The sequence below is a fragment of the Macrotis lagotis genome, chromosome X, assembly GCF_037893015.1.
Source record: "Macrotis lagotis isolate mMagLag1 chromosome X, bilby.v1.9.chrom.fasta, whole genome shotgun sequence".
NCBI classification, from domain to species: Eukaryota; Metazoa; Chordata; class Mammalia; order Peramelemorphia; family Peramelidae; genus Macrotis; species Macrotis lagotis.
Window position 1 is genome coordinate 406,702,996 of NC_133666.1, and position 26,819 is coordinate 406,729,814.

A 26,819-nucleotide genomic window follows, 5' to 3' on the forward strand; every position below is an offset into this window, starting at 1 on the left:
TTGGTCTGAACATAAGCAGTGATGACAGCCATCAGATAGACGGTGCTGGATATGAAGTGCTGACTAGAGAAAAGATTTATAACCCATTACCAAGCCCCTAAGCCATGCCACCAACCTTTAACCAGACATTTTATCATGTCGGTTGCCTCTCTTGGAATTTGCTCTAATTTGTCTCTTTTTCAACATGTGGTATCCCAAACTAAAAGCAGTTGAAATATGTTCAGGCAAGACGATTGCCAAGTAGCTTGAAATAATTACTTTTCTGGTTTAGCACATAATGCTTCCATTAACACAGCCTGATATCACTTTAGTGGGATTTGAGGCAAGGAAGGGAATTTCTATTTCACAAATCTGTTGTATTGTCCACCTAGAGAAAATTATTTTAATAAACTCAAGCTGGGGTCAATAATCAATGATATAAATGACATGCGATATGACTTTAAGTGTCATACCACAGTAAGCCTGGGGAAAATGGGGAAAGGGGGAAGGTGGTCTTTGGGGCCTTCCCACCTTCTTTGTGGTACCCCTTTATCCTACCCTCCCCAGATCTCTACATTGAGTCCCATTCTTGTCTTCATTTAGCTGCCAACTAATCTCCAATAAAAGATCAACTGATAACCAAAATGTTATCTGAAAATGGCTTAAGGAAAAGAAGCTTCCCAATAATTCTTAATTATTGTCAGAGTAATAGACAATAATAATAGTAAGAGGGTACACACTTAACCATTCCTAAGGCTAAGATTGTTGGTTATTGTCCTTCATTATTGAAGAAGACCAAAATGACATCACTATGTTAAAAATGAGATACAGAGTGTCCGACTGTGACTGTTCAGACCAATACAAGCTCAGAATGCTCTACCACAGATTGGGCACAAACAATCCACAAGAACACCTGGGATGGGTTCTCTAAACTTATGTTTCTCACTTTCCTTTAAGCTGTCTCAATTCTGCCTTGCTCATAGAGCATGCCCTCTCTGAGGAGGGCACATCATGCTGGGCAGTCCTGTACAAGTGTCTCCATGCTGCATCAGTCAATTCCAAAGTTCTTAAGAGAGACCTTCAGGTGTCTCTGTATCATTTCTTCTGACTTCCCCTCTGAGTGCTTGCCACTGTGTGAGTTCTCCATAAAATAGTTTTTTGGGCAAACATTTGTCTGGCATTCTCATTACATGGCAAGTCTATCATAGTTGCATTTTCTGTAGTAACATCTGAATGCTTAGCAGTTTAACTCGAGAAAGGATTCCTGTATCTGATATCTTCTCCTTCCAGGTGATCTTCAGAATTTTCCTAAAACAATTTAAAGCTACAACTGTAAAGAAAGAAAAGAGTAGATGCAAGCTTGAAGAGAGGTAAACATTATTCTCTCTCATCCTTCCACCATTGGCTGGCTCTATAGTTAAGACAGCACAGAGAGAGAGAGGAAGCTTTGGTAGGGGAGTGTGAGGGAGCAGGGAAGACACAAAGAGAGTTAGACTAAAGGTTTAGATATAAGCACATTTTGTTTCACCCAATGAATGTTTGTTCCTCAAGGAAAGAGACTAAATAAAGGTCAGGTCCTAAAGGGTACTCAACGTTTTGTATAACCAATACTTAGTATAATGTCTAGCAAAAAGTAAGAATTTAATAAATGTTTGGAAATTCATTGATTAAATTTCTAACTGACCACAGTATTTGTAAAGGTCTTTCTTACTGAATATTACTTGGAATTCAAGATTAAGATTGTGATTTAAATTTTCAGCTGATTTTTCTATCAGGGAAATTATGACCAGATGAGACCAGCAGAGACCTCCAAGTTCAATCCCTATCTCATCTACCTCTCACAATATACTTACTCCCCTCATTCATTCCCCCAACATCCACATATCCACATACTAACCAAAAGTTCCTAAATTTCTATTTCCTATCTAGAAGTAAGGCAGAACCATGTTTTTACTTATCTCGCATATGTGAGGTAGTACCTATTTTGTATGTCAAGAAAGAAAAGAGGAGGCAGCTTGGTGACTCAATGACCCTAGAGTCAGAAGGACTTGAGTTCAAATGTGATCTAAGACCAGTGTAACTTACAAACTGTGTGACCTTGGACAAGGCAATTAATTCCATTTCCCCACCAGAGAAAGGAGGAGAGGGGAAGGGAGGAAAGGGCAGTGGAGAGGAGAAAAAATAAGACTTGAATTCATAGTTTACTGGCTAGGGTAGATTAGAATTAAGTAACAAAGCTGAGAGGGAAAATGGAAACTTCCCCAGAGGATGCTTGGTATGATTTTACCTCCCAAAGGATGCGTGTCTTCACCACTTTACAAAGATGAAATAGAATACATGAATTCTGAAGGAAGTTACCCATATAAAATATTTCAGAGTGATCTAAAACCCTCCACTTTAAAAGGAACCATTTCTTATCACCATCACTATACTAATTTTACAAAAATGCTAAATTTTGACACATCACTCCTCTACTTATGAACCTCTAATAGCTTTCAGTTTCCTTCAATGATGAAATCCAATCTCCTCTGTCAGCTTTCCTGGTCCCTCCATAATCTGTCCCCATTCCATTTGTCCAATCTTCTTTTGCTATTTCTTATGCATAGGATCTCTTAAATGAACCATAACAACTCCAAGGTTGGGTTCATGTTGTAGCCCTATGGGTGATGTTTTCTTCTCACCTCCCCATCAATTTATGGTCTACTCAGACTTCAAGGCCCAGTTCAAGGCTTGAGTCTTCCATACAGCTTTCCATGCTGTCATACATATGATGACATGGTTCTCTGCAGTTATGAAGGACAACTTCTAATAGCTTTCCCCCAAACACTCTAGCTCAGGATAAACTGACACCTGACCCCATGCCCCTTGGCTAAAATTGAGGCCACTCCTATAGCTTGCATCCTGGGTCACTCATTGCCTGAAATTGTTGCTTAATTAATTGTTTTCTGATACTATCTTGATTCTTTATAGGACCTTTAAGTATGTATATTTTGAGAAAAAGGAGGAGTAGGAATCTTTTGTTAAACTGGGAGCTCTGAGAACAGGGACTATCTTTTTGCCTTTCTTTTATTATCAGTATTTAATCTGGAACAATGCTTGATAAATGTTTGTCCATTTGACTTCACACACTTTTTTGTTTCCCTTTGATTTCTAGCACTGTGATATGTACATACTTCAAGATAAATCCATATTTGATGAATGAAGTAAGACTTTTATAAAATCACAATTTAGCAGACTCCTCTTATCAATCAACCAATCAGTAAATATTTATTAATCGCCTATTCTATGCCAGGTACTATGTAGACTGAGTGTACAGCACTTATCCTATTCAACACAAATCAAATAGACCCAACTCAGGGTTAGAATTACATAATTCCTAGCTCCGAAATCTATGATTCTATCATTAAACTTGCTTGGAAAATTGAACTATCAAACTAAAATGGTCATTGCAAACCAGAACTGCCTTGAAAATAAAGTACTAGGGCAACTAGGTGGAGCACTGGATAGAGCATTAGCCTTAAATAATTTTTTTTTTAAAAAATGAGTGAAAATATTTTGGAGGTAGATAGATATAATTCCTGTCTGAGAAAAGAAAAATTATCTACCTCATGGACTTTTCTCTAGTTCCTTTACAAGCAGGAATCAAAATCTCCCTTGCAGGGGCAGCTAGGTGGCACAGTGGATAGAGCACCGGCCCTGGAGTCAGGAGTACCTGAGTTCAAATCTGGGCTCAGACACTTAATATTTACCTAGCCATGTGGCCTTGGGCAAATCACTTAACCCCATTGCCTTGCAAAAACTAAAAATAAAAAATCTCCCTTGGAAAGGGATCAATAGATTTCAGAAATATTGATCCTAACATCCCTTACAACCTCAGTTGACAAAACATGTGGACATACATATACATTACATGAACAACACACATGCCTCTACATTTTATTTGGTATTTACCATGAATATTCAGTATTTTATCAACTCTTTTGGGAAGAAAATATATATAATACAGAGGCATGGAGTTTCTATGTAATCTATAACTCTTTTATCATTCTCATTCCTTCTCTCTGAATCATGTTGCTATTCAGTTACCTTCAGTCATGTCTGACTCTTCATGACCTCATTTGGGTTTTCTTTGCAAAGATACCGAAGTGGTTTGTCATTTCCTTCTCTAACTCATTTTACAGATGAGGAAACTGAGGAAAACAGGGCAAAATGATTTACCCAAGGTCACACAGCTTGTAAGTGTTTGAGGGCTGATTTGACCTCAGAAAGATTAGTCTTTCTGACTTCAGGACCAATACAGTATTCACTGTGGTCTTAGTTACCCTCCCTAAGACATGTCTTTCCAACTATTTCTCTCCATTCTCTCCTTTAACCAATTTTACATTGAAGTCTCCAAGTATCAGAGTATCTATTGATTTAATTTGAAGGATCTTATTAAGTTCTTCTTGGAATTCTTTACATTTACCAGTCTTAGTACCCTGCATTTGTTATGCTATTTTTACAGACTTAAACTTAAAACTACAATACAAAATGGTTCATTATCTCACAAATACTTATGATCTTTAGTCATACGATAAGACCCACTCCAAAAAAATGTAATACTTCATCTTGTTTCACCAAGAAATACCCATGATCCATCCTTCCATTTTATTGCAACTTACTTCTTTCTTCTGTTTCATTTATAAGAATGACAAGACTCATATGATTCATCTTTTCTGGCAATATATCTACTAGTTGGTCATTGGCCAAAGATTTTACATTTAGAATATCAATAGTCAAACTCAAGTTTGACTTGATTACTGTGTTTTACTTGTGTGATTATTGGCCTTCTCTGTCTTCTTTCCTGCCACTCTATCATTGTTATGACAGAAGCAAAAGAATCTCATAGCAATAAGACTTTTTCTTTTTTAATCAATTGCAATTCCCACCAAAAAAATAAAATGAATCACTATTTGGCCATCCTGTGGGGAATGAGTCACTTCATACTTAGTTATGTTGCTCCTTGGAAAGCAGATTTGATCTTCTGCCAGATCCATACTTGAAGTCTTTCCAGTATGGTAAAGCCTGCCAGAGCTTGAACTGTGTTGGCATAATCTTTAAGAATGCAGGGGCATCTCCACAATGTGAGTAGACATTAGAATAAGAACTCTACTATCCCTCATGATGTCAAAGTTAGCAACTTACACCTTCTGATGAAATAGATTGTATGTTTAAAAGCAGGAGAAAAACTTGCTATTAATAGACTAATTCCCTAAATAAGATATCTATGCATATTCAGATCAATGAGCCATCAAACTAAGATCATAATTAGTTTTTAGAAAGAATCATAATAAGAAAAAGATAGTTTATAACTGAAACAAATTAACTCTAGCCTATTTTAAAAAGCAATTAACCATCAAGAGTGGGAAACAGATAACAGTAATACCATTGACAATGACTATAAGAATTTTATTTGGAGGGGTGGCTAGGTGGCGTAGTGGATAAAGCACTGGCCCTGGAATCAGGAGTACTGGGTTCAAATCCAATCTCAGACACTTAATAATGACCTAGCTGTGTGGCCTTGGGCAAGCCACTTAACCCCGTTTCCCTTGCAAAAACCTAAAAAAAAAAAAAGGCATTTTATTTGGAAAGTTAACCAACAAAAATCAATTGCCACAAGGAACCCAGAAAAACAAAAGCCCAGATAGTATCATTGTCATCAGATATCTTACTTGTCCAACAAAGAGATAGATTCCAAAGGAAACATTGGATTATTTTATAAATTTGTTTGTAAAATCTTGCAAAGAATGATGATAGATAATTATGAACAGTGGACAGTAAAATCAATTTAAAGAATGCTGTCAAGATATCCATCTAATCACAGTTATTCAAGGATACTTAATGATGGAAGTGGAAGGAAGACAATAAACAGAAGAAAACAAAGAAGATTCACAGAAATCATTATGATAATTTTTTTCCAACAAGGATAGTAGTCCCAACATTCTTGGGATCCTCACTCAATATCTCAATCCCAGATGTGCTTATAAAGGAGGTAGAAATATCAGTAAAGAGAAAATATATAGCAATAACCCCTAGAATGGATCAAGTATATGAAGAGGAAATCTGTCTTAGACACTACAGAACTGACATGGTGGTGCGGAAAAGATATACCAGCTTTCTGAAGAAGACAATAAAAATTGAGAGGGAAAACAAAAAATCTACTAATACAAAAGGTTACAGAAAAACACTAATAACTACAGACTGATATGCTCACTTTACCATCAATATACAACCCTTATGTGAGTTATCTATACATAATTTGAGGATATTTGTATGGAACAAGCAGGTTTTCACAAATGATGTTCAACAATGATGTTCAATTTCACAATTAACTGAAATGTATAAAGAACATAATATATCATTGCTCTAATTGTTATTTGCCAAAAAAGAAAAAAAGGTTTTGAGATGACTCCCAAATCACCCTTATTCAAATTTAAATAGCTGTACACCCACTTGCCTATTAGCCATTTCCATTGTTACCTCATATTCAAAATATCCAAAACTGAACTCAATGATTTTGTCTTAAAACCATATTCTTTGTTTAATTTTCTTATTTTGTTAAATTGTGCCACCATTTTCCCAATCTCCCAATTTTCCAGTCTAGAAGTTATTTTAACTTTTCATTTGATTCAGTCACCAAGTATTATCTAATCTTTCTTCAAAAAATCTCTCAAAACCTTTTGTCATTCCTACTGACCTCACCTAGTCCAAACTATTATCTCACACCTAAATTATTGAAATAGTTTCCAAAGGTTTTTTCCTCTACCTTCTCTGACCCATTCACCATAAAATCATGTTAGCATAAGATTTTTAGAATTTGGTATATGGAAGCACAGAATCTATGGAAATTAATGGTACTAGAGACCACTCCAGATAATAGAAGGGCGGCAAGATTGAGAAAGTATTTGGTCTTGGAGAGCAAGACTAGTCACTGCTAGACAAGACTTGGAGGACCCTTAAATTCAATTCAATTCAATTCATGGTCCTTGTCTATCTCACATTTATCGAGCAGTCAGAACTGTCCTCATAATTTGAAGCTCAAAACTTCTGGTTTTGAACCTGCTTTGGTCTCTTTTAATCTCTCATGCCCCCTGCTCTTTCCAGCTTATTGATCTTTTTTTCTGGCATTGGCTTGCTGTACCACATTCCTGATCTTCATCTATAATGGAACCGCCTCACCCCTAATTAATAGGGTTCAGTAAACACCAGAGACCTGACTAGGCACAGTTCTTACAAGATGCTATCCTTAGCCCTGCTGAGTACAGGAAAGAGCTTGAGAGATAATATTGTCTTACCTTCTCATTTTTTCAAATAGATAATCTGAGGTCAAGAGAAGGAAGGTAACATCTCTGAGGCTGCTCAGTTTAACAGAGTTAAGACTGAACCCAGTCCTGAGTCTTTCTACAATACAAAAATCTACTCTAAAATTGTGTTTAACATGGTATACTGCATTCTTCCAAAAACAGTCCCTAGCATGGCCTGGGCCAGATTCAAATGTGCTTGGAAAATATTTAATTTTTAAAAATACAATAGTACATAGATGTTAAGATGTAGTTTTCTGAGTCAGTGTGCCCCCACAGGAATCATTATATGTGATTTAGTGGCCCCATTTCTATTTTAACACCACTGGTGAAGACTTCCAAATGTCAAAACAAGGACTTTATGTTGCCTGGAGGTAATAGGGAGAGATAAGAGTTTTTTAAATTAAAAAATGACACCTTCAGAGTTGTTTTTGGAAAATTCCTTTGAATAGAGAATGTATTGGGGTAAAGAGAGAATTTTGTCAGGGAAATCAATTGGAAAGCTATTGGTTTCCCTGTTGAAGTGGGTGGAGAAGATTAGTAGAGTTCTGGCATATGAGTGGAGAGAACTTATACATAATACATTGTGAAGGTAAAAATGACAAGATTTGAACAGATAAACAAGATGAGTGAAAAATAAGGAGTCAAATTCAACACTGAGATTTCAAGTTTGAATGGTTCAGAGGATGTTGTTGCCCTTGAAAAAATAGGAAAGTAGAATGGAAGGTTTGAAGGAAAAGATAAAAAGGGTGATGAATTTAAACCTATAAAACATTCCAATTCAAGAAGGTCAAAGGTCAGTTGGTGTTACGGTACTAAAAGTTGGGAGAGAAGTTAGAGTTAGATCTATAGATTAGAAATAATCTACTATGGCAATGATAATTGAACCTGTGGGAGTTGATGAAATCACCAAGAAAAATAATATAGAGGGAAGAGAGAAGAGAGTCTTTTAGACACAACCTTGGGAGATAAAACCAAAGGGACTGAGAAAGAGCAATTAGGGAGGAGAAGAACATGGTGAGATCAATGTCAAGAAAACAGAGAGAAGAGATAATATACAGGAGGCTTTGGTAATTGACAGTGTCAAAGATTTGCAAAGTAGTCAAGAAGAATAAGAATAGGAAAAAGTCCATTAGATTTGTCAATTAAAAGATCATTGAATATTAACTATTTCATGCAAGTCTATCCATGTTTTATCATGATCATCAAGTTCATTTCTTATAACACAGTAGTATTCCATCATGATTATATACCACAACTTGATAGCAATCCAAATCAACTACAAAAGACATATAATGAAAGGTGCTATCATCATCCAGAGAAAGAATTGAAAAAAGAAGTATGCATAGAATGATTTTATACACACATACACATACACACACACACATACACATTTGTGATTAATAGTATCCATCTCTAGGACAGGGGAGAGAAGGGGAAAAAATAAAATTTCTTAAAAGTTGCTTAATAATTTTATTATATGATTAAAAGGAATAGCAACTTGTATACAATAGATTTGCAGGTTCATATACAATGGTCTTTTTTCTATTCTACTATATTATAGAAATGTTTGAGGAGGTTAGGTGGTGCAGTGGATAGAGCACCGGCCCTGGAATCAGGAGTACCTGAGTCCAAATCCGACCTCAGATACTTAATTACCTAGCTGTGTGGCCTTGGGAAAGCCACTTAACCCCATTTGCCTTGCAAAAAAAAAAAAAACTAAAAAAATGCTTATTTTATTTCTTGTTCAGACTAAAGTAAATATTTTTTTTCAAAAAAAGATCATTGGTAATAGAAATAGCTAGTATTTATATAGTGCTTACTACATGCTAATTGCTTGATCCTCACAACTACCTTGGGAGGTAGCTGCCATTATTTTTTATATTTTACAGATGAGGAAATCAATGCAAACAGAGGCTAAATTTTTGCTCAGGATCATGAGGGAGAACTTTAAGTTAAATAATGACATCAAAAGTCCAATGACAGAAGGTTTAAAAGTGAGTGAGAGGAGAGGGAGTAGAAGAAGCACCTTGCATAAATGTCTTTCTTAGGAATTTATCAAAGAAAGGTAGGAATAATTGAGAATGATAGTCAGAGGACCCCAGTTAAAATTTTACCTCTATTGCTTATCTTGAGCATGTCACTAAAACTCCCTGAAACTCATTTTTATCATCTTCAAAATGAGGGCACTGTACTAAGATGGTCCTTAAGGCACTTTAAGCTCTATATCTATGACCCTACACATTTAGAGCTGGACGGAAGACCTTTCAGGGAAGGAAAATCATCCAGTACAGTCACTTCATTTTACATTTGAGAAACTGAGACTCACAGAAGTTAATACTGGTTTATTAGCCCTTTGTAATAAGAATAAGACTATAATTGACATTTATACATTACCTGCTGGTTGGTATGTGGATAAGTCCTAGAATGAGAACTGCTATCTCTTGGCCCTGAGTATTCTCTCTGGCTGTCCCTCATGCCTAGAATATTCTCTCTCCTCTCTGGCTTCCTTAAGTTCCACCTAAAATCCCACCTACAGAAAACATTTCCTTGTTAATTATCTCTTATTTGTCCAGTATATCACTTGCTTTGTATTTATTTGGTTGCATGTTGTCTCCTCCATTCGACTGTAAGCTTCTTCAGGTAAAATATCATCTTTTGCCTGGCACATAGCAGGTACTTATTGAATTGAACTCTCTCCAGCAATATCCAGCTCACAAACTGCCTATGATTTAGTTGATAGTTAATGGGAAGTTGTCCCAGGCACATGAAAGTTAAATGTCTACTCAGGTTCACTTGACCAAGTGTCAGAGGTAGGATTTGAAGCTCTAAACCCAGTTTTCTATCTACTATATCTCACTGTCTACCAACATATAACATCTGCTTTCAGCCTCACAACAACACTGAAAAATAGGTACTGTAGATATTATCCCTTATTTACAGATGAAGAAACTAAATTTCAGAGAGGTTAAGGAACTTGTCCAAGATCACTCAGCGATTATGTTTAAAAGGCAGCACTTTAACTTTCTAATTCAGCATTCTATTCATTAAATTTTTATACTTTTGAATAAATGATTTGCAAACCAATTTTTGTAAATATATTTGTTTATAAATAAAATATTCACCAGGGCAACTAAGGTAAATTCTACAAATATTATTATCCCCATTTTAAAGATGAGGCAAATTAACCAACTTGCCCTGTCACATAGCTTCATGAGAGGTAGCATTTGAACCCAGGATTTTCAGAATCCAGCTCTCCATTTGTTGGGGTTTTTTGCCTGTGGATGGAAGTCCCAGATAAAACCAAAATCATAAAGCTTCCTCCCTCCTTTGGATCCTTACTCAGGAGGGCTATGTGATCTTTAACAGAGATGCTGCAAGGATAGTCACAGTGAGGAAAGGTGAAATGTGTTGAGCACAATTGGGGTAATCCATTCCAGACATGTGTGTAATGTAGGGGGAAACAGGTGCAAACAATTGAGCCCACTGTCAGTAAGCTCTAGTGATCGCTTTTGATATCTTAATCGTTGGCTGATACATGTGCAACACTGGCAACATCACTGTCATAGCTGACTGAACATCTGCAAGTCTTTTCCAGTTGCTTCTGATGTCCGTGTGAGTCCGTGAAAATCCTGACGTCACAGGAGCCTAAATTGGGCATGATTGCTGCCATTTCCCCTTTTCCGGCTGTAGAACTGGGGAGTTGACAAATGTCAATAATTACTAATCATTCACTACCGTTTGTCATATGCCCCACAAGGCAAGTGTGAAGAGGGATTGCTCTGAGGCTGTGATCTCCAGGCAGCCATCAGGTTGATGGACTACATGTCATTTTTCTCTTGGACAGAGAAGCTATTTGCCTTAGCTAGATCTCCTGAGTTTCTTAACTTTTCCTGCCCCCAGCTGTCTCTTCTTCTCAACCACAATCATGTAAAATAAGCATCTGGAAAAGTCTTAAGAATGAATATATGATTTTGTCATTAGTGAAATGTTTCCGTTCTCCTTTCGACGCAATGCCACTCTCCAGTGATGGGCAATTATCTACAAGAAGAGGCTTGTCTCAAAATCAGAATTATAACTACTAAGTTGTGCACCTGGGGCAAAGTAAAGCATGACTGGAGGTAGTGGGGGGAAAAATCTTCAAATCAACTTTTTAAGATATGACACCTCAAGGCTGATGCTTGAAGTGGGGCATGAAGGGAGGAGTCGGGGTAGAAATGGAGAAGCAAAGGATCAAGAAAGGGAGAGTGGAAAAGAGAAGAATTGGACCAGGCCAGGTGGAACTCACTTGAAATGTGACTCCATGGTGGTCCTTCTGGTAACTTCCTATCTACATTAAGTCTTCTTGCTAAATAGGGACTAAAATCTATTTTTTTCTGATGGGGAAGTGAAATGTTTTCAATAACTTCTAAATTTATCATTCTAAGGGGGGGAAAATCCCATTTTCCCCCTCATTATTACAGTAATGTTCATAATTAGTGACAACACTTATCCATAACCTGATTGAGAAAAATAAGTTAATTTTCACCAGGGATTATCGATTTTGTACACTCATATCAGTGGTGGATTATCGATTTTGTACACTCATATCAGTGGTGGCAATAGATATAGTTTTGACTGGTATTCTCTTCCTCTAGTAAAGATTCAATTGAGAATTGTGGACAGAGATGGAACTACCACTAGAGCCCGAAAGGGGAACAGCAGAATCTAGAATTGAAGGTTCAGAGGGACCCTGTCATAAAGGACAGAGGAGATGGGCAACCCATTATGGTCAATTCCCTGGAGCTATGCCTGTTTTCATAGATTTAGGCTTATAGCTGATAGGACCACAGAGCAAGAGGTTGAAAGGGGCCAGAAGAACCAGCACTCTGACCCCTTCATTTTCCACATGTGGAAAATGATACTGGAGATCTGAAGTAATTTGACAAAGGCATGCTAAATAGTAAGGAACAGCCAGATCCTTGGACCCCAAATTCAAAGTTCTTTCTACAAGACCATGCTGTTCCCTATTTTGACCCCAATTCAAATTGTGCTTTCCAGGTCTCACTGTTTTATTCAGGAAGACTGACAGATGATTACATTTAAATTCTCCTCAGAAAAAAAGGAAATATCTACAAAAATTTAGGAAACTTATATGTATCACAATGAGATAAGGCAGTACTATTGTATCTGTTTTACTGGTTAAGAACGCTATTTTACAGTAAGAATGCTGTTGCTGACTATACGAAATGAATATTCTTACTTGAATTGGGGTAGGAAAAAACACTTGGCATGAGAAGTCATCCTCATAAATATGGAGTCTTTTCTGTCTTGCTAACAGTATAAAACCAGCAATTCACAGAAGATTGAATTCAAACTTTGGATCACATAAACCTGAAATCAAATTCAAAACCAGAGAATATATCCCAACAACCCTTTTGGACTAGAATAACCAATGATATATATTCTAACTTGTCCCTGAGTCTCTCCACCTCCCCTCAAAAAATCAATCAAAATATTTACATACCAACCATAGAATTCCTTAATTTCATTCTTTATCTATCCACCAGCCGCTTATGATAAATTTCATCTGGGACTAATCTGATTCATTAAAATAAAAAAGGTAAGGAAAAGAGGGAAAGTTGCCCTGTGGAAAAAAAATTAGCATTAAAAACTCAAATAACTACCTTTTTACTGTGATTAAATAGATATAAGCATTCTAATAAGGCCTGGGACAACTCTATATATATTTAAGCATAAATAAGTGTTTGAGGTGCAGACATGGAGTAATCACTGTCAATACATTCTCCCTATAATAAAGACAGTGCTGTTCTTATAAATTGATGTTCAAAAAGAAAGAACTTTCAAGACTGACTGAGTCTTGCATAACTCTATTGGATAAGTATGCAAGCAATTTTTCAAAGTAGAGATATCCCAGGCTGATATGATCATATGCCTTAAAACTTGAAGTGACTTTAAGGATACCTACTACAAGTCCTTCCTCTTATAGATAAGGAAATTGAGACCAAAGAGATGAAAAATTTTGATCAAATGTGCTTACTTTCCCCTGAGTTTTTCTCATCAACTAAACCCTGAACAAGCAAAAGCTTCTTTTATTTTCATTTTAGCATGGTGGAAGGGGAGATACATTCAGCATTTCTAATTTCTTAGAAGAACTCAATGTAACTTCATGTAATCATTTATATGGCTTTTAAGTTAAAGAATATTTCCTGCTTTTAAGAGTTATTCTTTGGAAAAGAGCAAAAAATATACATCAAAAAAGTCATTAAATCACTAGATATTGTCCAAAGCAAGTTTCAACTGATTAGAAAGAGGTGATTAAAAAAACAATTCCCAAAATAAAGACTGTTACTTAGACATTCCTCTCCCTGATTGCTTCCATTTGAAAATTATTAAGCCCATTTATTCCTATATCATTACTCTGATGGTTTATCTCTGCCTCCACCCCTCAGGAAAAAATTAAAAACATCATATTTCATAACTAACATGTAGAGAAAACTTCTGGTCATGTGATTTTTACAACTTGCATTTTTGTTATCAAAGCCAGAAAAAGAAATCCAGGAGATTGCTTCTGATTTTCAGGTTATTTTCCATCTCCATATGATAAATTTTGATATAAATTAGGCTAGACCATAAATCTATTTATTAGAAATAAGATTTTTGAGAGGATTGTTCTTTCTTGAGTAATAGTTATATAAATTCCCTATAACTCAATGTATGCTTATTTTCTTAGGATTGTCTGAACTCTTTTTCCATTTGACTATTCACCTTTTAACTAGGAAGGTTGTCTTTTTCTCTCAAAGCAGAATATCCATTACTGAAAATAGAGGTGTGCAAGAAGATTTGTTACTTTTTCAAATCTTGTGACTTTCAAAAAGCCAGCCTGAAGTTTATAACTTTATTGATTCTTTGTCAAGCACCTTGAGCTCATTGGCGAAAATGAGAACAGCTGGGGTGCATAACTTACATAAACCAAGCCTTTTTGTCTACACGAAGTTAAAGGGTCAGCTGGCAATGCTGGCAGAAATTTTACAGTAACTATATCAAACCGTTTCAGAAAGGCAGTAATACCCACTTAAATGGCTATAAGAGCTTATAAATCTTCAAGACCACTCAGAGAAATCCAAATATCCATGAAGCATTCCACAAGGCAGGGCCAGCCCTAGGCAAAATTGCAAAAAAGTTTGTCTAAAAAGCTTCACCTTCCTACCATCTTTCAGGGTCTCTTTTCCTAGTGTCCCCACCCCCATGTCTCCTAGCCCTACTCATTTGGCAGTGTACTATTTTTGCCTAACTGTTAAGAAGAAAATAGTCACAGGGAAAGCAACAAATTATTAATTTTCCCTAAGCAATAAAAAAATTGATAATTTAATATTACTCCTGCCTTAACAATTGACATTTTTATAGATGTCTAGGGTTAACTATGTAATAATATTCTTGTTCTATAATATTAAAAATTATCATTTATAAACCCTTTAGGATGGGACTCCTGTAAGGTAAATAGTACCTCATTTTACAGATAGGTGGCCAGAAGTGACTTCTCAATCAAGAGAATATCAAAGAAGGCTTCTCATACAACTGGTAGATCCTCTGTGAAGGATCCATTGGAGAATATAAATAAGAATCTCATAAAGAAGGTAGTTAGCTAGACGTTAGTACTGAACATCAATCATTACACTGAAGGGGTAAGAAGGGAAAAAATGTCTTTTCATCATGCCAGGTCTCTTGTCCACAGGAAAAATACCATTCCATTGAGCACCAGTCTCAGCCCTTCTAGGGAAAGAGAGAAAGTTCATTTTCACATATTTCTTTGGCGATTTCCTGCACTGGAGGCATGGGAATAAAACCATTCCTTCACTGCTTACAACCTCCCAACAGTGTCCTCACTTGAATTGCCTAAGACCCCAAGAGAACTCCATCCACAGGCCAAATCTTTAGGGATAACTTAACTTATATCACTCATTTCTCAATAATTATCAAATTGTCATATCATCCCCATACCAGTGATCCTGAATCCCTAGTGGTCATCGTTCAAACTTCACTAACCATCTTCCACAACACTGTTGGTGGATTATTCCCCTCAACCCAACCAGTCTCATAATGTCCTGCTCTAAAGCTCTAGCTCCTTCCACTGTGCTTTCCGGAAAGCCTACTCATTAAGGAATAAAATGGACTTTATCTTAAACTTTTTCCTTTCCTACTTCTTGAGACCAGGTTTCCTTCTGATGATTTAGTTCCCTAGAATCCCCTTCTAGTGCAGTCGGACTTTCACACATTCCTAAGCATTCAGTGACTTGAGGTGAGGAAGTTAAAACACTTCTTTCTCCCTATTGCCACATTTCTGATCTGCTTCCACTATTACTCAGTAACCTCTCCTTTGAGGTTCACTCAATCCATATCTACCTTTCAATCAAAATTCTGGTAACTACTGATCTCCAGGACATTCCCCTTCTTGAATGAATGAATTTGGTTCCTTTCTCTTCCTCAACTTTTGCCCTCATACAAGGGACTTCAACATAATAATTTTCTCTTTAAACATCCTAACCTTATAGTTTCTCAATTTGCCCATGTCACAAGACCTACTCCTCCACCCCCACCTCAGCTATACAGAAAAATAAATGATCAAACCCTTGATGTTGCTATTACCCCCCAAAAAAAGACACTTTCATGCATTATAACTCTGAAATCCCCTTATCTGGATCACAATCTATTGTCATGCCACCTCTCCTCTCATGAAACTCCAAATCCTGTTCTTCATTATCATTATAACCTCCAGTTCCTTGACTCCTCAGTTCTTTCCCAGGCTATCACCCCTCCTCTGACTATATTCTCATGTCTTTTCTATCTTGACCCTTTGTTGAATCAGTTCAACTCTACCCTGTCCTCTTCTCCTGAATATCTTGATACTCCCACCATCCCCTGTCTCAGAAGCAATTAATACCTTAGATCTATTTGCCCAGCCCTCAGCTCTCTGCCAACCTCAAGTCTCTCCAATTACTCATTGGACATCTCAAACAGATAGTCAGGCACACGTCTTAAATTCAACCTGCCCAAATTTGAACCCACTTCCCCTAAACACTCTCCACTTCTGATCTTCCCCACTACTGTCCAGAGCATCACCACACACTCAGTCACTCAAGCTCCCAACCTAAATGCCATTCTCAACTCCTTAGTATCTAATACTCCCCTTATACAATTGGATGCCAAGTTTTGACTAGTCTGACTTTGTAACAACTATGGTATAGTCCCCTTCTCTCCTTTGACATTGCTATCACCCTGGTGCAACCCTCCTCACCTTATACCTGAATTACTGAAATAACCAGCTTGAATTACTGAAATAACCAGCTGGCGGGTCTGGATGCTTGCTCTGCCTCTCTCTACTTCTGTCTCTTCTCCACTCTGCTATTAAATTAATCTTTCTAAAGCACTAATGGGGTACACAAATATATACACAAATATATACATAAACACAAACACATAATACATTCAATAAACCGGTAGTGACTCCCTATCAACACAAGAATCAATTAAAAAATCCTGTTTGGCAATCAAAGTTGTTCATAATCTCTTCTTCCCCTTATTTTTCCAGAATTTGGACACCTACATACACACACACACACACACACACACACACACACACACACACCATACAACACAACATACACACAATACAACATATACATACAAATACACTGCCATTCTGCAATCCAGTCAGTCTAACCTCCTTGCTATTTCTCCCATGACTGGAATATTTTCCCTCCTCATCTCCACCTCCTGTTCTTTCCTAAAATCTCATCTTCTAAAAGAAGCCTTTCCTGAACCACCTTATTACTAGTGTCTTAACTCTATTGATTATTTCCAATCTATCCTGAACCTAATTTATTCAAATATAATCATTTTCTTATTGTCTCCCCCATTAGATGAAATTATTGAGAGCAGAGACTGTCTTTTGCCTTTCTTTGTGACCAACATTTAAGCACTATACTATACTATATAGTTGACACTTAATAAATATTTATTGATCAAGTAATTATCTTACAAAGACAACCCAGGGAGGTTAAAATGCTCTAGATCTGGAAAGGATCTTGGAGACCACCAACTTCAATCTCTTCATTTTATAGGCAAGGAACATGAGATCTATGGAGGTTAAGTTTACATACTCAAGGTTATATACAGTAGGTACCCACATACAGTGGTTATCAGAGTGAGATTTGAACCTTCTGTTCCTCACTATCTCCATCCTTAGTCACACAGAAAGCAATAATCAGGATGGAACTCAAATTCAAATTTTCTGACTCCATTCTACCTTGTTTTTATACCAAGTACAAGGTACTACTTTGTACCAAGTTCTTGCTCCACTCTACCATCCCTTCATGTCCTTATTTCTTATAAATTGCACATCTGACATTAATTAATTCCCCAACTTGTCTTCTTTCTAGACTCTGAGACCCATGAAGTATCCTAATCCAAACATTCAGTGATATTCACTGAGATTGGGCCCCAGTTCCATTAAATGAATTCCCTAGGAAAAAGCCCATAACTTGTAACAGGATCCTACCCTCTTGAGTCTGAGTTCCACCTGTCATTCTAGTCTCTCTACAACTGAGACTTCCTTTTCCTGAGTCCTTCTTTCCATTATCTAAAATAATTTCAAAGAAGTAAAGTCCCACTTTTGAAATCTGGATCCTAACTCTAGGTCCCGGGGTTTCAAGGTCTTAGACTCCAAAATGATGGATACTTCTGGCACTGCCTTATTGCATAATAAGGTGTCTATCTGTTCATGAAACAGGTAGAGTTCATAGAAACTTCCTTAACACTACCTTCTCATTTGTTAGAAATCTGGATTTAGAGGTCTAAATTATAGTGTAGGAGGTACTTACCCTTTCAGTTAAGGTTTTTTTGTGTCAAGGAATCCTTTAGCAGTCAGATGAAACCCATGGATCCATTCTCAGAATGATAATATTAAATGCAAAAACCAAACACAAGATTACAAAGGAAATAAATTATATCAAAATATAATTATCAAACTTTTTTTAATTCATGGATCCTATATTAAGAGCCCTTGTTCTAGTCTGTAGTGTCAAACACAATAGAAACAGATTGCTATGGGTAGCATTTTGACTTAGATAACTACAAAATAACATTATCTATGTAGCATTGTATTTTCATTTTATTAAACATCCCCCAATTATATTTTAATCTGACCCAGGTTACACTTGGGAATTCTATGAGTTTAACACCTCTGGATCTAGTTCAACCTCTTCACCTTATAAATGAACAAATAGAGAGTTAAATGACTTGCTCAAATATTATCCCAGGTAGCAAGTAGCAGAGTCAATATTTAAACCCAGATGTCACAAAACTTCCTAGTAGATTAAAACACCGCAGATCTTTTCTAACATCCTGCTTTGAGGAAAACTTATCTAATCACCAGGTCTGCCCCCTTTGGATCTGTCTCAGCTCTGGGTCCTGACCATCCTCTGTCTGGTCAGGTCTGCAGCTTACCAAGCTCTAGCTATAAACAAATAACATATTAAACCTAGAGAATGATTTCCTAATAGTATACTTTTAGGCACTGTAGCAACAAAATGGAAAAAAATATTCCAGGAGTAGGAAAGCCTTAACAGCACCTTTCAAATTCAGCTGAATAGGTAACTTCTTATTCTATCTATGCTTAAGGTCAATCTGCACAATTCTCCCACTGTTAAAAATACTTTCAGTGCCTCAGATTGTGTTTTGTATGATAAACATGCAAAGAAAGGCAGAGAAATTCAATTTATCAAGTTTATCAATCAGACTGAGAGAATTTTTCATCAAATAATTATCTTTCAACATGTACCATAGAATTAGCACTAGGATGGGGCAGCTAAGATGGAGCAGTGCATAGACCACTGGCCCTGGAGTCAGGAGGACCTGAGTTGAAATCCAGTCTCAGACACTTTGTGTGACCTTGGACAAGTTACTTAACCCCATTGCTTTAAATAAATAAAAAAAATTAAAAATTAACACTACTAGGTCACTAATTTTTTCTGTCATAAAGAAGGTTACTGATGTGTGAAATGAAAAAATTAAAGAAAAAAGACAACAGTAATCCGTAAAGGTTTAGGAGTCATTTCCTCCATAATAACCCTATGTGGTAGGGAACACAAGTTTTACTATTCCCATTTTATAGATGAGGAAGATAAGGTACAGAGAGGTTAAATGATCTGACCAAAGTCATACAGCTAGTCAGTATGAAATCTAGGATTTGAACCCACTTTTTCTCTGACTCTGGGTCCAGTACTCAGTCCACTAGACCACCATGCTCTTCATAAGAGAAGTACATAGTTTCACAGAAAGTTTGACTTATATAGTAAAAAAATGTGGAATTTGTATCAGGAAAACCTAGGTTCAAATCCCAAGCCTAATACTTACAAGCTGTGTGACCAGGGGCAAATCATTTTTCCTCTCAGTTTTAGTTTCTCATCAGTAAAATCAGAGAAATAATAGCTGTATTATTTTCTTTTGATAAGAAATAAATGTAATGATAAAACATGAGTGCATAGAACTGAAAATGAAGCATACCAAAAATAAATAAATGAAATGAAGCATATAATTCATATCCTGATGGACTTAAAATGAGAAGATAAAGGAATAAGCATTTATATAATCTACTCTATATCTGGCATATTGCAGAGCACATTTCTTAAAAATGATCCACATAACAACCCTGGGAAGTAGGTGCCACTATATGCCCATTGTATAGTTGAGGAAACTGTGGTAAATAAAGATTAAGGGATTTGCCCAAGGTCACATAACTAGGAACTATCTGAAACCAAATTGGAACTCAAGACTTCCCAACTTCAGATCCAGAGCTCCCTGCACTGCTTTACCAGTTTCCTTCAAAATGTTGAACAACATATATTTTTGGATATGGCCAATGAGGACATTTATTTTGCTGAACTCTCTATATTTTTATAAAGTCTTTTTAAAATTTCTTTGTCTCCCTATCTCTTCCAGGCTGTATATACAAAGACCACTCACCAACCAATCTTACCACTGATTGTTTGACCTGTTCTTTTGCCAACCTGAGCCACTATGTATTCCTGGATCATTGGACCCAGAACAGCTGAACATTTTGGTAGGGAATTTAGTGTGGATACTCATCTAGCTTTATTAACCCTTCTCCATCTCAAAAATTCCAAATGCAAGCAATCCACCAGCTTCTATAGTAGAAAATGTGCCACTGTGTCCTATTTTTTTTCCTTTTTCTTTCAATAGTTCAAGGAGGGATAGGGAGACCATGGAATGAAAAGATGATAAATACTCATAAACATGAATTATATTTAATTAAAAAGAGAATATAATGAGATAAGAAATATAAAGTATTATATGAATGTCTGCTATCATTCTAATAATATAAACTGTTATTATACTATTGCCCGCTAAGTGGTGCAATGCATAGAGAGTCAGAAAGGCATAAATTCAATCCAGTTTCCTACACTTACTTGCTGTGTGATCCTGGACAAGTCATCTAATCCTGCTTGTCTTAGTTTCCTCATCTGTAAAATGAAATGGAGAAGGAAATGACAAACCACTCTGGTATCTTTGCCAAGAAAATCCCAAAAATGGGTCACAAAGAGTCTGACATGACTGAAGTAACTAATCAACAAATTATTATACTTTATATAAGTGCTTGTGATGAAATCACTTTATTTTCTGCTTATTTAATTTATTGTTCTCCATTCAGAAGAGCTAGTATTAAGGAAGGGCAGGGTATCATAGGGTCCTGTTTTACAAAGAGCCCAGATTATTTCAATTTGGGATTCAAAATACCTGGAGTCAAGTCCCAGATCTGCCTCTTACTAAGAGTTATAACACAAATTCAAGTCTGCAAAGTTTGACATGTCTCTTGATACTCTTACCATTCAAATATCTGAAAAGCTGTCAATATAGAAGAGTAATGATATTTGTTCTGCTTGCATAGAACCCAAACAAAAAGGAAGTACTATAGAGAGAAAATTTTCAGTTTGATATAAGAAATAAAAAATCTCCACAATTTTCCAAAAGTGAAATTCCTCAGGAAATATTAATAGTTAGAATTTATACAGCACAATATAATCTATAAGATCTTTACAACAACCCTGTGAAGTAGATGTCTTTATTATTACAATTATTTTAGATGAAGAAGCTGAGGCCAAGAAATTAAATAACTTGTCCGTGGTTACACAATTAGAATTTATGGTAAATTTTAGATTTGGGTCTCCTTGATTCCAGATCCAACACTTAGCCATAATGGCCTATTATGGTTTATAGATGGGATTCATCTTGGAGAGAAGGATTAAACTAGATAACCTGTGACTACACAGATTTAGAGCTGAAAGTCACCTCAAAATCATTCTAGTTCAATTTTGTAATCTTATAGAAGGGGAAACAGAGGTCCCGAGGTGACTAGCCCAGGGTCCCAAAGAAAATAAGTAACAGAAGCTGATTCAAACCCAAGCCTTTGATAGAACCAGCACACTTTTCCCTATACAATGCTGCCTTTACCCTGACACTAGTTTTATATATAGCTACAATCCCCAGATGCTCATGTTCATTCTAACTACTTGGCTGGGGAGAAGGTGAAAAATGGACCATTGATTTTATTCATGCATCCACTTAAACAAGCTGTAGCTATAATTTGAGACTTCTTCAAAGGCTAGCTCAGCACACTATACCATAGCATTAATAAGGAAAAATACCATGGGAAAAAAATTGCCAGACAACCCCCATTACAACCAATTTTCAGTTACTCAATTTTCGGAGACATTTGCAACTAAAATTTCCATTTTGGAGCCCTGACACAAATTATTTTACTCTTTTCTGATCAAACCAATTCAGGTGATCAGGGCACATCAAAATCATACTGCTTTTGGCCTAGGGCCATTGTGGAGTCTTTACAGAGCAAAGAATAGATATAATTTGATATGTTACATAAATTAGAAAGATCAAAGAGAGCAATTAGAATGAGTTTCCCAGTGTAAGACTAGATAATTCCTTTGCATTGATTTCATAAAAATAATGATCATTTTTACCTATAGCATCTAAAGTAACTTTAGCTCTGATTTTTAAATCAGCCACAGAAGAGGGATACACTCTGCTAATTGCATCCTTATCTCTATCTGATACTAAGTAACTTACTTTTCACTATTCTGGATCAACAAGTTAATATTGTTTTCTGCAAATCTCTTATCACCTCTTGACAAACTTTTTCCATATTTTTTTCTCACTTCTTTGACTGCTTTTCTTAGTCTCCTTTCCTAACTTACCATCTATATTATTTCCCCTATCTATAATTATTTCCCAAGGTTCGACTCCATTCTTCTTTTCTTGTCCCTTTATGTTCTATTCTCTTTTATTCTCTCTTCTTCTTCTTCTTCCTTCTCCTTCTCCTTTCTTTCTCCTCCTTTTCCTTCCTTTTCCTTCTCCTTTCTTCTTCCTTCCATTTCTCCTTCCTTCTCTTTCTTCTCCTCCTCCTTCCTTCTCTTTCCCCTTCTCCTTCCTTATCCTTCTTTTTTCCTTCTTCTTCCTTCTTCTTTCTGCTTCTCCCTCTTCCTTCTTATTCCTCTTCCTCCTTCTTCTTCTCTTTGCTCTCTCTCTCTCCCTCTCTCAATTGCCTACTGGACATTCCAAAACCAGACATACTACACTAATACACTATTGATGGAGTGAACTTTTCCAACCATTTTGAAGAGCAATTTGGAACTATGTCCAAAGGACTGTAAAACCATGAATGTCTTTTGATTCAACAATACCACTTCTAGATCTGTATCCCAAAAAGATCATAAAGGTTGGGGGAGGCAGGGGGGAGGACAGAGGGGAGAACATATTTATTCAAAACTTTTTAAAGCAATTCTTTTTGTGATGGCTAAGAATTGAAAACTGAGGGAATGCCCAAACGAAGAGTGGTATATAATTATAATAGAACATTATTGTACTATAATCAATGACAAGAGGAATGATTACAGAAAAACATAGAAAGACTTATATGTACTGATATAAAGTAAAGTTAGTAGAACTAGGAAAATATATTACACAGTAACAGCAATATTGTATAATAAGGAATTGTAAATGGCTTAGCTATTTTCAGCAATGCAATGATCTAAGACCATCCTAAAAGACTCAGATCAAAAAATGCTATCAAGTTCCAAAGAAAGAACTGATATCATCTGAATACAGACTAAAGAATACTAATTTTCACTTTCTTTTTCTTTCAATTTTCTTTCTGTTTTTTTGAATGTTCTTGAATAAAATGACCAATATGGAAATGTTTTATCTGGTTGCACAAGTATAATGTGTATTAGATTTCTTACTATCAGGGGAGTTGAGGAGAGAGAGAGAGGAAGGAAGAATAGAATTTGGATCCCAAAGTAGAATAAAAAATAATGTTTTTACATGTAATTGGAGGGCAAATAAAATATTATTTAAATTTTTTAAAAAACTGAATGTCTAAACCTAAAACTGAACTCATTATTTTCTCCCTCAATAATCTCCTCTTCCAGACTTAGCTAATTCTGTAAAAAATAATGCCCACCTTTCCAGGTTTTCACAATAAAGTAGGCTTTATCCTAGACTTCACAATCTCTCTCATCCCACATTGCTAATCAATTGCCAAATCTTACCATTTTGATCTTCATATTTCTTGCATTGGACCCTTCTTTCCACTCAGTTACCACCTTAGTTCAGGCTTTCATCACCTTTCACCAGGAACCAGTAAGGGGAGGCAGAAGAGGTATGCCTCACCTGTGCCTCAACTATGACTGCATAGTTACAGAAAAACCTGGAAAGGTGTCTGTACTATGATATATATACCTGGCATGCCCTTAAGTGTATATGATCAATCCCTCACAATCAGAGGTGAAGCTCAACTCTGCCTTTCATCTAGATTATTGCAACAACCTCTTAGTTTGGTTCCCTACCCCAAGTCTCCTCAGTCTAGTTCACCCTCCACACTGCCACAAAAGTAATTTTCCTTAAGCACAGATTTGACTATGTGATTCTTCTACTCAATCAACAAAGACTTTTTATTATCTCTAGGATTAAATATAAATCCATTTAGCTTTTAAAGTTCTTCACACCCTTGTGCCAACCTCTTTCAAGTCTCACTGAACATTACTCTATCCTCGCACACTCTTCAACCAAGTCAAATTGGTCTCTGTTTGTCACACATAACCATCCTTCTTCTGTCTTTGTGGTTTTCCTCTGGCTATCCACCATGACTGGAATGCATCCCCTCCTTATTTCTGTCTCTTAGAGTACCTCTTTTCCTTTAAGATGAATTGAGGTCACCATCTTCTTCTGCATGAAACCTTTACTGATTACCCCAACTATTAGTGCCTTATCTCCAAAGCTAGTTTGTTTTTGACTACTTTGTATGTTTTTGTTTATGAGCTTTATATTATTGTAGTATTTATGTGTATATGTACTTCTCCGTTAAAATGTTAAGCTACTTGAAAACAGGGATCATTTCATTCCCTGTTATTGTTTCCCCCGGTGCCTATCATATAGTATGTTCTTGATGAGACATTATTAATTGATGCTTGCTTGTATTAATAATTGCTAACATTAATACATTGGTTTAAGATTTGCAGTTCTTTATTTACATAATTGAACCTCACAACAATATTTCAAAGAATGTATTATTATCTCCATTTGACAAATGAGAAAACTGAAGTTAGGAGGCTTATCCAGAGTCAGACACCACAAGTGTATGAGGCAGAATTCAAATTTAAAACTTCAGACTCCAAGTCTAGAAAGCTATTAATCTCACCAAACTACTTCTCAAGTTACCATCCATCCTCCAGCCTTACCCCATCCTCTAGAATGATTCCAGGGACATGAGACAAAATAAAAGTTCATAAAGTCCTCTAGCACAGTGTATTCTAATTCTGGGGGGACAAAGGCCAGACCCATAGTGGTATATAATCACTGCCCACCTCCCAGAGATAGCCAGTCGCCTTTTGTCTCCAATACCACATATAACACATCTACCCTTAGTCTCCACAGTCCCCTCTCTAGTCATCCCCTCCATTGTATAAGCTCTCATCTCTCGAGTCAAACTAAGGTCTCTTGAAGTAGTTATGAACTAAGACTGCTTGGACAATCAGAAGCAGCACTTATGTACCTTTAGGAAAAACATTCCTCCTTGTCTCCCTTATCAATCATACCTACTTCACAGTTGACATTCTGGTTGATTTTGCTCAACTGCCTTTTTATCTTAATTACAAGGGATAGTTTACTGGGGGGGGGGGGGAGAGTGTGGGGGGGAGGAATATTCAGAAACAGATATGATATACACACAAAAAAATGAAATGAAGAATAAACTAAGTGATTAGCAAATTTCTTCTGCCCCATTCTCTCTTGACAGCAGGGCCAAAAAAACAAAGCAATGTTCCTCATACCTCATCAATCCTCTACTCAAACCAGGTTTGTTTTTACTCAGTTTGTAGAAAATTGCCTTCCCAGATACTAGCCTGCACACCTACCATATGACAGTTTCCCAAGCACCTGCAGAAAGATACTTAGGGCATTGTCAAACTAGGTAGCAAGAGCAATTTATCTAGGCAGAACATTATCCTACAGGAACCACCCACCCTATGTGCATACTGCCTCAGTCATGAAGACTTTGCAGCATATTATTAGTACTACATTATACCTCTACCCTAACCCCCAGAGCTTTAATTCCATAGGGGGTCTCCTTAAGAGATTTAGACTCCTTTAAATTTTCAAAATAAGTTTTATCTTGCATATATGTCATAAAAATTTCACTTCATCATAAAGGTTCCCTTAGGGACATATCATGATCCATGGCCTTGAAATTACTTTCAAGGCCTTTCTCATCCCATATCCTTAATGTGTTCCAAAAGCCATATACATCAGGATACTGACCAGATTTCTGATCTACTTCAAGAGGTATTATGTGTAGTCCTAATTTTCATCAGCATGATGAAGTTTGAAGCATGAGACTTGCTATACCATAATGGTTTTTTTTTGAAAAGCAAAAGCATAAACAAAATGACTCTTGAAGGCTCTACAATGGTGTGGTTACCAGGACCAAGGAGCCCACAAACCTTTGAAGAAAAGGCACTGGACTGAGTTAGACAACAGCTTATACTCTCTAGGACTCAGTTTCCTCATCTATATATGTTAACTATTCCCTATGATGACTATTGCCTACATGTTTTCTAAGATCCATTAAAAACTGAAATTCTATATAAACTCTCCTATTTGGCATTTAAAGCACTTCATAATTGGGCTCCAGTCTATCTTTCCAGACTGATTACTACTTCCCCTCATATCCTCGACTTCCAGCCAAATTGGCTTACACTTGCTTTTTCCTGTAAACAGTATTCCATCTCTGTGTCTTCACACAGACTGACCACCACATCTGGGATGCTCTTCCATCAAACATACCCTTCTTGTAATCATACCTGCCTTCAAGTCTCAGCTCAAAAATCTCATCCTTACAAGAAAACTTTC

At 36.4% G+C, this 26,819-nt stretch overlaps 1 protein-coding gene and 1 long non-coding RNA gene across 3 annotated transcripts in view; both read right to left on the minus strand.

Annotated features, from left to right (window-relative positions):
* Window positions 1–18,258, minus strand: part of LOC141499789 (uncharacterized) — a 32,180-nt gene extending 13,922 nt beyond the window's left edge. The window contains exon 1 of one of the 2 annotated variants that reach the window (XR_012471765.1): window positions 18,200–18,258. This is a non-coding gene — a long non-coding RNA (uncharacterized LOC141499789). Of the gene's footprint in view, window positions 1–12,825; window positions 13,038–18,199 lie in introns of those variants that run through there. The other variant, XR_012471764.1, reaches the window with a different exon arrangement.
* A 115-nt stretch (window positions 18,259–18,373) lies between these two features.
* The window catches only part of XKR9 (XK related 9), a 115,969-nt gene continuing 107,523 nt past the window's right edge, over window positions 18,374–26,819 (minus strand). Inside the window, exon 6 of the transcript XR_012472442.1 lies at window positions 18,374–20,860. The gene's annotated coding sequence lies outside the window, so the exon portion shown is untranslated. The remainder of the gene's footprint in view (window positions 20,861–26,819) is intronic.